Source organism: Sapajus apella, unplaced genomic scaffold, assembly GCF_009761245.1.
Source record: "Sapajus apella isolate SASKATOON/1434 unplaced genomic scaffold, GSC_monkey_1.0 scaffold1, whole genome shotgun sequence".
Taxonomy (NCBI): Eukaryota; Metazoa; Chordata; class Mammalia; order Primates; family Cebidae; genus Sapajus; species Sapajus apella.
Window position 1 is genome coordinate 50,963,000 of NW_022436941.1, and position 8,803 is coordinate 50,971,802.

Below are 8,803 nucleotides of genomic sequence, written 5' to 3' on the forward strand. Positions count from 1 at the left end.
GACCCCCCCCCCCCCGCCCCCCCTCCTTTAAAAAAATATTTATTTTTTTTTTTTTTTTTTTTTTTTTAAAAAAAAAATTATAATAAAAAAAAAAAAAAAAAAAAAAAAAAAAAAAAAAAAAGAAGATAAATGTAAGATTAGTGCTACAATCATTGCCAAACAATACCAAGTTTCAAGTGTCAGGCACTACAGCGTGAACAACCCTTTGTCTCTGGAATTATAAACACAGACTTAGATGATTTGGGAAGCCTACGGAAAATTGACCCGAATGAAAAAGGGAAAATGTTTTGTAGACCCTGCTTTTGTAATAATACTGTTGCAAAGGGATCAAAGTGCTTTTGAATACAATTTATTGCTGTTGTTTTCACTAAATTCAAATAAAGGCTTTAAGCAAAAACAGGTTTCAAGCCTTCTGCTTATGATTGCACTTCGTGAGACTTGACAATGCTGATTTCTGTGTAATTTTTAAAATCCATGTCTGGTAAAAAGAAAAGACATTTCTCCCAATTCTTCAACATTACCTCTAATAAAATCTGCTCATTTATGCCCATGCTTACAGACACAACACAAAGGAAGTTCGGCAAAGTCATTCCACTGCACCCAATTGGTTCTTGCTATAAGTTACAGAAGTTGTAAGGAAACTTACTCAGGATTTGAGGGCATTTAAATCATGGCCTGAATTAATTTTATATTCACTAAAAGTGGAGCTAAAAACAGAATGCACGGATCATGTCCTCATAACCTTCAAGTGGCAGTCCATAGACTGCTGTCTGTTTCTTGAGTTAGATTGACAAGAACTGGAAAGAAAGCATTAGCAAAAGGGATCTTGAAAGCTATCAGCTGAAATCTACCTAAATCTCTCAGCAAAATATAATCTGAAAGAAATAAGAGGTTCACCTCTTGGTTCTAGTCATTGAGAACTTGAAGGTTAGGTTAAGCAATATCCATCCCGCTACTTGCTAAATTACCCAAATGTTGCTATAAAAATAACGTTAAGTATTCAGGCCAGAGGTATTTATCAGAAGAATATGATTTACATGGCTATGTACCTCATGGAAGGCTCAAAGAAAAATATAGGTACAAATATGCATAAATCATATTTATATACTTTCTGTAAAATTAGACTGGCATTAATTAAATGGCAGAAAAGGCAATGAGAGCATTGTTTGGAGGGTAGCTTGTTCCAAGTTCTGATTATAACTTGCTTCCCAAAGAAGGAGCCGCCTACAGCTTAGAAGACAGATGAGAAGATCATCATCACAGATTTGCTGTGAACAGCTCTGCTCAGCTCTGTCCCTGCCAGACTCGGGGCCACACACACCCTTCCAAGATGGCTAAAGAAGATTCTCAGAGAGATCATTCCCTTCTTACTTCAGATTTGGCAAGGGCAGAGTGTGGTCTTATCTTTGGAAAATGCGAAACCTGTCTGTAGAGCTGGGAACTGCTTTCAAGAGCAAAGTAGTCACCATCCTCATCATATCTACAATGTACTGAGCACTCACTATGTGCTAGGCCCAAAATGCTTCGCATTATCTCATCCTCTCTTCACATTTATCCCATGAAGCAAATGCTGTAATTGCCCACATTTCATGAAAGAAGAAACTGGCACCAAAACTTGCCCATTGTTACAGAGATGGTGACAGTTGGCACCTGAATTCAGACAACCACATTCTTCTAAAATCTTCACTTATAACCATCAGAACAGCTTAATCAGCTGCAAACAGCCCATGGATTTGACTTTTTAAAACTCCACTTCCACTTAGAAAGCTCTTCCCACTTATTTCTTAATTATATAATACACACATATACACACACATACATATATTTACCCCTTCCAGAGTTCAAGGAACTGGGTTAAGCACTGGGAAGGAAGCAATGAACAAGACATTTTCTCTACCCATGTGGAACACACATTCAATAATATATTCCACATAGCATAGCCTCATTTCTTCTCACTAATCCTATGTTCTTTTCTGCTCCTATTACCTGACAGTTTCCAGGATGGCTTTCAGTAGCTGGGCAAAACGTTCGCACTGCCACAATTCCTATGAAGTTGGGAAATAACAACTTGGCCTCCTCCCTCCTAATGCCTGCCTCTCTTCTCAATTTCTCAGTCTTCATGTCTATCATCATTCAGGTACCTCCTGTCTTCTGGTTGCCCATAGTCACCCACTACTATATCCCTCTTCACCACCCATGCCAAACCAGACCTGCCCTCCACTCTGCTGCCTCATATGTCTCTACTTTTGTACTTCATTCCTTCCACATCCAAGCCTCAGGGTTATCTTAGCTTCCATTCTTCACCTTAGAGAGCAGAACTGACCTGTTGTGGGAAATGACCAAAGGAAAACTCTTACATGTTACACCAGGAAAGATCTGTTTCTGGTAAATCACAAATCTTATTTTTTCAGAATTTCTTTGTTGGGTTTTCTTTTAGAATAATTCTTTCATGTGGTAGTCATATTCGATAGAACTTATTGCAGGTATATATGGACTAAATATGTTCCTAGGGGCTGGTGAGCGATGTTAAACAGTAGGTAATATGCTTTGAATTCCAAGCAATCAAACTACAAGTGACCTTCTGGCGAAGTCATCCTCAGTAACATACTCCTGTCTTCACTATTACTAGCAAACAGTGGAAAGGAGTTAAAAATATATTAGGCTTCAGCATTTGAGTGATAGGAACACACAGTAATAAATGCAATGTAGAAAAATAAATAATTTAAATTTAGGGATGGCAGTGGTGGAAGTTACCCACATTTGGCAACTTCTACAGCATTTGAAAAAAGGCAAATGTTTCTAACATGAGGGATTCTCAGGTCAAAAGAGAAACCCTGAATGTAAAGGACATTCTAGAACCTCTTCAACATGACCCTAATTTTTCCACGAACTTATAAGTCTCATGAAGGTAAGGAACACATCTTATTTTGGTTAATATTACACCAGCAGCACTTAACACAAGGCCTGAGACCTAGTCAGCACTTAGTAAATGATTACTGAATGAAAAATATCCTATACTTATCTCCAGCTATCCCCGAATCAGCAGAGGCCTCTGTTGAACAGCAATCCCTACACAAGACTGGATTTTCACATTTATACTTTTCCCTCAGGGAGCAATCTCTGCCTATATTGCCTTTTGTTTTCTTCTAGAACTGTTCAAATGAGAATCTATAAGGCCAACTTTAAAAATTGTGTCTGTTATGATTCCCTTAGAATGGGACCTGTGTGTGAGTGAGATGCTGGTGCCTGTGGCATCTCAGGGTGAGCAGATGGATGTCTGTCTCTCCCTTGGGCTGACAGTGCCCTGGGCGTTGTTTAGGGATTGGGAAAGTACTTCTTGCCTATCCTAGATCCGGGAACTGAGCATTGTCCAGTCCAGAGATTGTGATCCCTTAGAGGTTATCTTTGCACCAAGGATAGGGACAGCAGCCAGAGGGAAGGGGAGACTGATTTCTGTACCATACCAGGACCCACCTTATCATTTTGCACTGGAGCCTTAAAAATTATGTACCTTGTCTTGGACCTGAAGAGCAAACCATTGTGTTGTCCCTTGAGTGTATATTTCAATCCCTCTCATAGTTGTAAAGGAACACTAAGGGGAAAGGCTTTACCACTCATCATCTTACCCTCTGGCTTTGCACAGCACTCTCCTCTCAGGAGACATTACATAAAATTGTGTTGAACTAACGAGAAAGGGAAAACATCATTGTATTTCACACAAAAATGTAGATAATCCCATAATCAAATTTACCTGGACAGATCAGAAAATGGACTAAATAACACAAATTCTTGTTAATTTTTTTCTGTGACTATCATTCATCTTATTCAAGAGGAAAATTTTACAAATTGACCACACTGCTCATAAACACTTTTCTTCAGATTAACAGAAAAGCTTTGGAATCTAGACTTGTAAGCTCATTCTGGAATATCATCTTCTACAAAGAATTGAGTACTGTTCAAATATAATCATGATTAAATTATTCATTCATATTCATCATCTTCTAGCTACTTATTATGTGCAAGGTTATAATAGCGGGTAGTGTTAAGAGCCGTTCTCTCCATTTAGTCTTCAATTTGGCTCTGACCCAAACCACTGCAGACAGTTGCCCACCTGAAGGGGCAAATGGGAGCTGAAGTCCAGCATTCACTCTGTTTGCCAAACCATAAACCCTGGTATGAGGTTGGCTGTGTCCACCCAGGGGAAGTGGTATGTTTTTTTCTAATTCTAACAAAGTCCCTATGGGCTAAAGGCTGTCTTGGCCCTGCTCCTCCTTCCACACACACCTCCTAAACTGCACTTGGCCCATCTGTGATTTCTTTTCACTTCCAGAGTATTGCTGTTCAGTTGAGCATCCTTTCTGTTGCATGAAAATGCCAAACTAGAGGAAAAAGAGCACATAATATGATTTCCCCAGGGCCAAGATTTCCCCAGGGATGGTTCTGACTGAGGGGCCACAAAAATAAAGTCTAACACCAACAGATATCTGGTCCAAATTCTCTTTTTATACCACAATGTATCTGTATTAAATACAAAACTAATAAAGTGAGAATTGAATGTGAATTATGAAGAACAATTATAGTCATGATACATGAACTAAACATGAAAAGAATCAGAACCTCTTATTATATTTTATTGGCAACACCTTTCCAAATAGGTAGTTACTTTTGAAAGATGGCATCTCTTTGAAATTAACTCTCAGCTTCTTGCAAATGTTTAGATGTCCTCATACTCCTTAGTCAACTAAGAGTGATTATTTTTATTGCTTACAAGCCATATACGTTTGTTTTGGAAAACATGACATTAATCATGATTAAATTGTATAGAATGAAAAATACCTACTACCTGCAAGAAAAAAACAAAATCCAACACAGCTGTAAAAATGTCAGCTAGCCTATAAAAATCTGTGTGGATTTTCTAGTAAACTAGCAATGAAAATTCTGAAATTTATATCTAGTCTTACGAGAATCTTCAAAGGTTTCTCTAAAAGGGAAGACTAGGTCAGTTAGTTTATTATTTCAAATAGATACTGCCTTACCAGTATACAAATCATACTGACATTATACATTTGAGCTTTTTAATTGTGACAACTCTGAAGCATTACTGGGTAAAGCAAATCATCCTGTTCCTATTACCTCTTTGATCTGTCCTCAGATGGGATTATACCTGTGTTTCCAGGGCAGAGAAAGCACCCAGGGGTGAATTCCATCAGTCCCTGCTACGGACTAAATTGTTCCCACCTCATCCCACATTCATATGTTGAAGCCCTAATTTGCCATGTGACTATATTTGGAGACGGGTCCTTTAAGGAGATGATTAAGGTTGAATGAGGTCGTAAAGGTAGGTCTCTGATCCCATAGGACAGGTGCCCTAATAAGAGGACAAAAAGATACCAGAGTCTTCTTTCTGCCATGTGAGAACACAGTGAGATGGTGGCCACCTGCAAGCCAGGAAAAGATCCCTCACCAGATCCTGACCAGGCTGGCCCCTGACCTCAGATGTCTATTCTCCACAACTGTGAGAATAAATTTCCATCATTTAAACCACCCAGCCTACAGTCTTTTGTTATGGCAGCCAAAGAATGCAGGCCCTCAAGCAAACTAACTAAACTAGTATCCATTATTAACATTTTGGTAAATATGTATAAAGAAGTAAGAAATGTTTCATAAAAAATTTTTAATTTTTATAATTTTATGACTGTGAATAAAAGCATCTTTAAAACTTGAGTCATTTTTATTGATCTGTAATAAACACTCTAAGAAAACTGGTGTTCATGCCATGCAGGCCTAGCTTCAAAAGACTTACTCTCGTCTCCTGCCAATAAGATTATTGCTCTGAAATTTCTCCTATAACAGAAAATCCCAGAACTACCACTCTTCAAGTTCCAAATAAATGCTACTGCTTCTCTTAAACTTTTCGCATTCCCTGCTCTAGTCTTCGTCTTCTGCACTACCACAGTACTTAATTTAAATATGTCGTTTATTATATTTCACCTTGTAATTACCTTGACTTTTGCATATGCCCGCTACTCCACTAGAGGACACAGATCTTCAGAGCAGGGGTCACATAATCCATTTCAGATTTCTCTAATGTCCACTGTGATGTTTTGTCAGTAGCGAGTAGATATTGGTAGGTGTGTGGAAGAATGAATGAATGATTGAATGAATGGATGGATAAATGAAGAAATTGATTATTTATTTATTTACCTTTATGTCTCATGGAACTTCCATAGCATCGGGAAAATTGTCTTTCCACCATCATGCCTCCCCTTGATGGCCTAGGTATGAAAGAAAAAGTGTTAATAAAAAGAAAAATGGAGAAATCTTTAGTTGCAATGCCTCTGATTTTTTAGGCATAGTACTAGTGGAAATTATTTAATTCATACTACTTTGCATTTCACTATCCCCATTTTATTGACAAGAAAACTGAGGCTCTATGAGTTTAAAAATACATTCATACCCATGCAGTTGCCAAAAAAGAAAAGCTACAGGGTAAGCATGATGCTAAAATCCAGGCCCCGTCTTGTCTTTCCTTCTCAATGGCCTTCTCTTAACTTTTTCCTCAGCCTTCTGAAGAAAGGTGAAAAAGAGGTATAGATATTTTCTGAGACCATTTAACATGGCTATCTTCCTGTATCCAACTTGGAGGAGGAGATGTTGACTATTTCCCAATGATTTCACTTCCTTGCCACTGTAAGACACTATCAATCTCAGTTTCCTCTGTAACCTCAGGAGACGTACCTTTAACTCCTGTTAATTATAGTACTAACTGAACCAAACCTTTGATGCCACTGAAGTTCTGATATCTCAGAGGACTCCAGGGGTGCAAAGGAGTCAAGTTCCTCCCAATCTGATGTTGTTCCTGATGCCACTGCCTGAAGTATAAAATTTGAAGGCAGAAAATAACTTGAGATTCAGGCAAATTTGAATTACATTTCAGGTCTGTCACTTGTTAACTATGTATACCTTAACCTTTCTCAGTTTCCACATTAAATAGTGTTCATGAATTCAGACATATCTGAACATATAGAAAAGGCTGGGAAGACAGATCCACTGAGGGTTAATTTACATTAGGAATGGAAAAGCCCCTTCGTAAATATGGCAGAGTCTAGCTAAATATTCACCTATCACACTTTTTCTTCCTGACCACTTAGGGAAACTACATTTCCCAGCATCCTTTGCAGTTAAGACTGGGGTCCTGTCATGGAAATAATGTTCACCACATCCAGTCATGGCCACAAAATGTGTCATGTGATTTTTCCTCACTCTTTGTTAGCCAGCCAGCTAAATACAGATGATACAGCAGAACACTCTGCAGAGGCCCTAGAAAATAATTCTACCACAAGATGGAAGAATTGGGATTTCAGAATCATGGAATGGAAAGCTGCCAGAAGAAAAACCTTTAGTGGGTGAAGTCACTAAGATTTTTAGGTTGTTTTGTTATAGGACTTGGCACTTATTACCCTGATTAATACAATTTCTCAGAAGTCAGAGAATCTAAGTCTAGGGCAAAAATAATGGGTGATCGAAACAGAAAACGTATGATTTGTTCTTCGACAACTGATGAGCATTGCTCAGGGTATTTTCTGGACTGCTTTCTTCCCTTTCCCATCACTGCTCTCCCACAACCGGCTGGTACTAATGCCACAACTAGCAGAGACCAACCTATTGTAAAGACCCTTCTCATTAGAGTCTCCACAGCACACTGACAATGCAAAGCAGTACTGCTTTGTGGTCTACATAACAGAAGAGAAGGTGGAGAATATTTCCCAACTTTAACAAGAAACGGTTGGAGAGCAGAACAGAGGAGCAGTAACATGTCAGAAGCAAAGAATGTCACACTAGTTACCTAGGATGCAGGCAGCCCAGGCAGATGTGAGGAGACCAGAGCAAACTAAAATTTCTAGAGGGTTCAGCCTTCCCAGACACCCCCATAGTTAGTTGGGCAGAATAATGCTAAAAGAACTCAGGTTATAGTACCCATTTTCTTCCCTTCCTCATTTCCCTTTTATGTTGAACTTCCCTCATTAAAAGCATCCTGACTTTTCAACTAATGCTTTTGAATAACACAATGATTTTGCACCTCCCTGTAAAGGAGAATATTAGAATTACATGTTAAGTGAAGGACATGCTGAGAGTTGCTGTCCATCCTCCAGTGAACTGTGTGATAATCCTGTTAACCTTCCTATCAGGAGGTCATTAAACAATTTTGAAAGCTGTTTCCTCTCACATCATAAGTGCATGCAAAATCTGATCTAGTCTTTTTAATAAAAGCTGTTTGGCTGCACAGACTTAAATAACAGCACTTCACTTGTTTTATATGATCTCTTCTTATACTCCCCTCAGCTCAGCTACCGAGTGCCTTTGTAGCCTTTCTCTCAGTTTAGGTGTCCTGTGATTTTTCTTTGTTCTCGGTTTCAACATTTAATTCATTTTCTTTTAACAGTATAGCACCTCTTCTCTAGTTCCTTTTGATGCCTTGTTCATCACTTGTGCCAACCCATTTATCATTCACGTCACCATGTCACCTTCCTATGCATTGGTCTGTTTGAATTTGTTGCAATTGGTGTTTTTGTCTTATTGCTGCCTAGCTATTTTCATGAAACTGCCTATTTCCGTTAAACCTAACTTCACTCAATCTTTTTTTGATTCCAAAGGTACTTTACCACCCAGTTGTTTTTTTCCATTCTTCCTCCTTTCCTTCCTTCTTTCCTCCCTCTCTTCTTCCTTTTTTCATTTCCTTCCTTCCTTTCTTTTCTTTTTCTTAAATAAGTTTGCTAACAGCTATGTGATGTCAGAACTCCTG

General features: G+C 38.5%; 1 long non-coding RNA gene across 2 annotated transcripts in view; it reads right to left on the reverse strand.

Moving 5' to 3' along the window:
- The window catches only part of LOC116550404, a 169,554-nt gene extending 162,291 nt beyond the window's left edge, over positions 1-7,263 (reverse strand). For both annotated transcript variants that reach the window (XR_004268388.1, XR_004268387.1), the window contains exon 1: positions 6,205-7,263. This is a non-coding gene — a long non-coding RNA (uncharacterized LOC116550404). The remainder of the gene's footprint in view (positions 1-6,204) is intronic.
- Between the last annotated feature and the right edge of the window lie 1,540 nt (positions 7,264-8,803).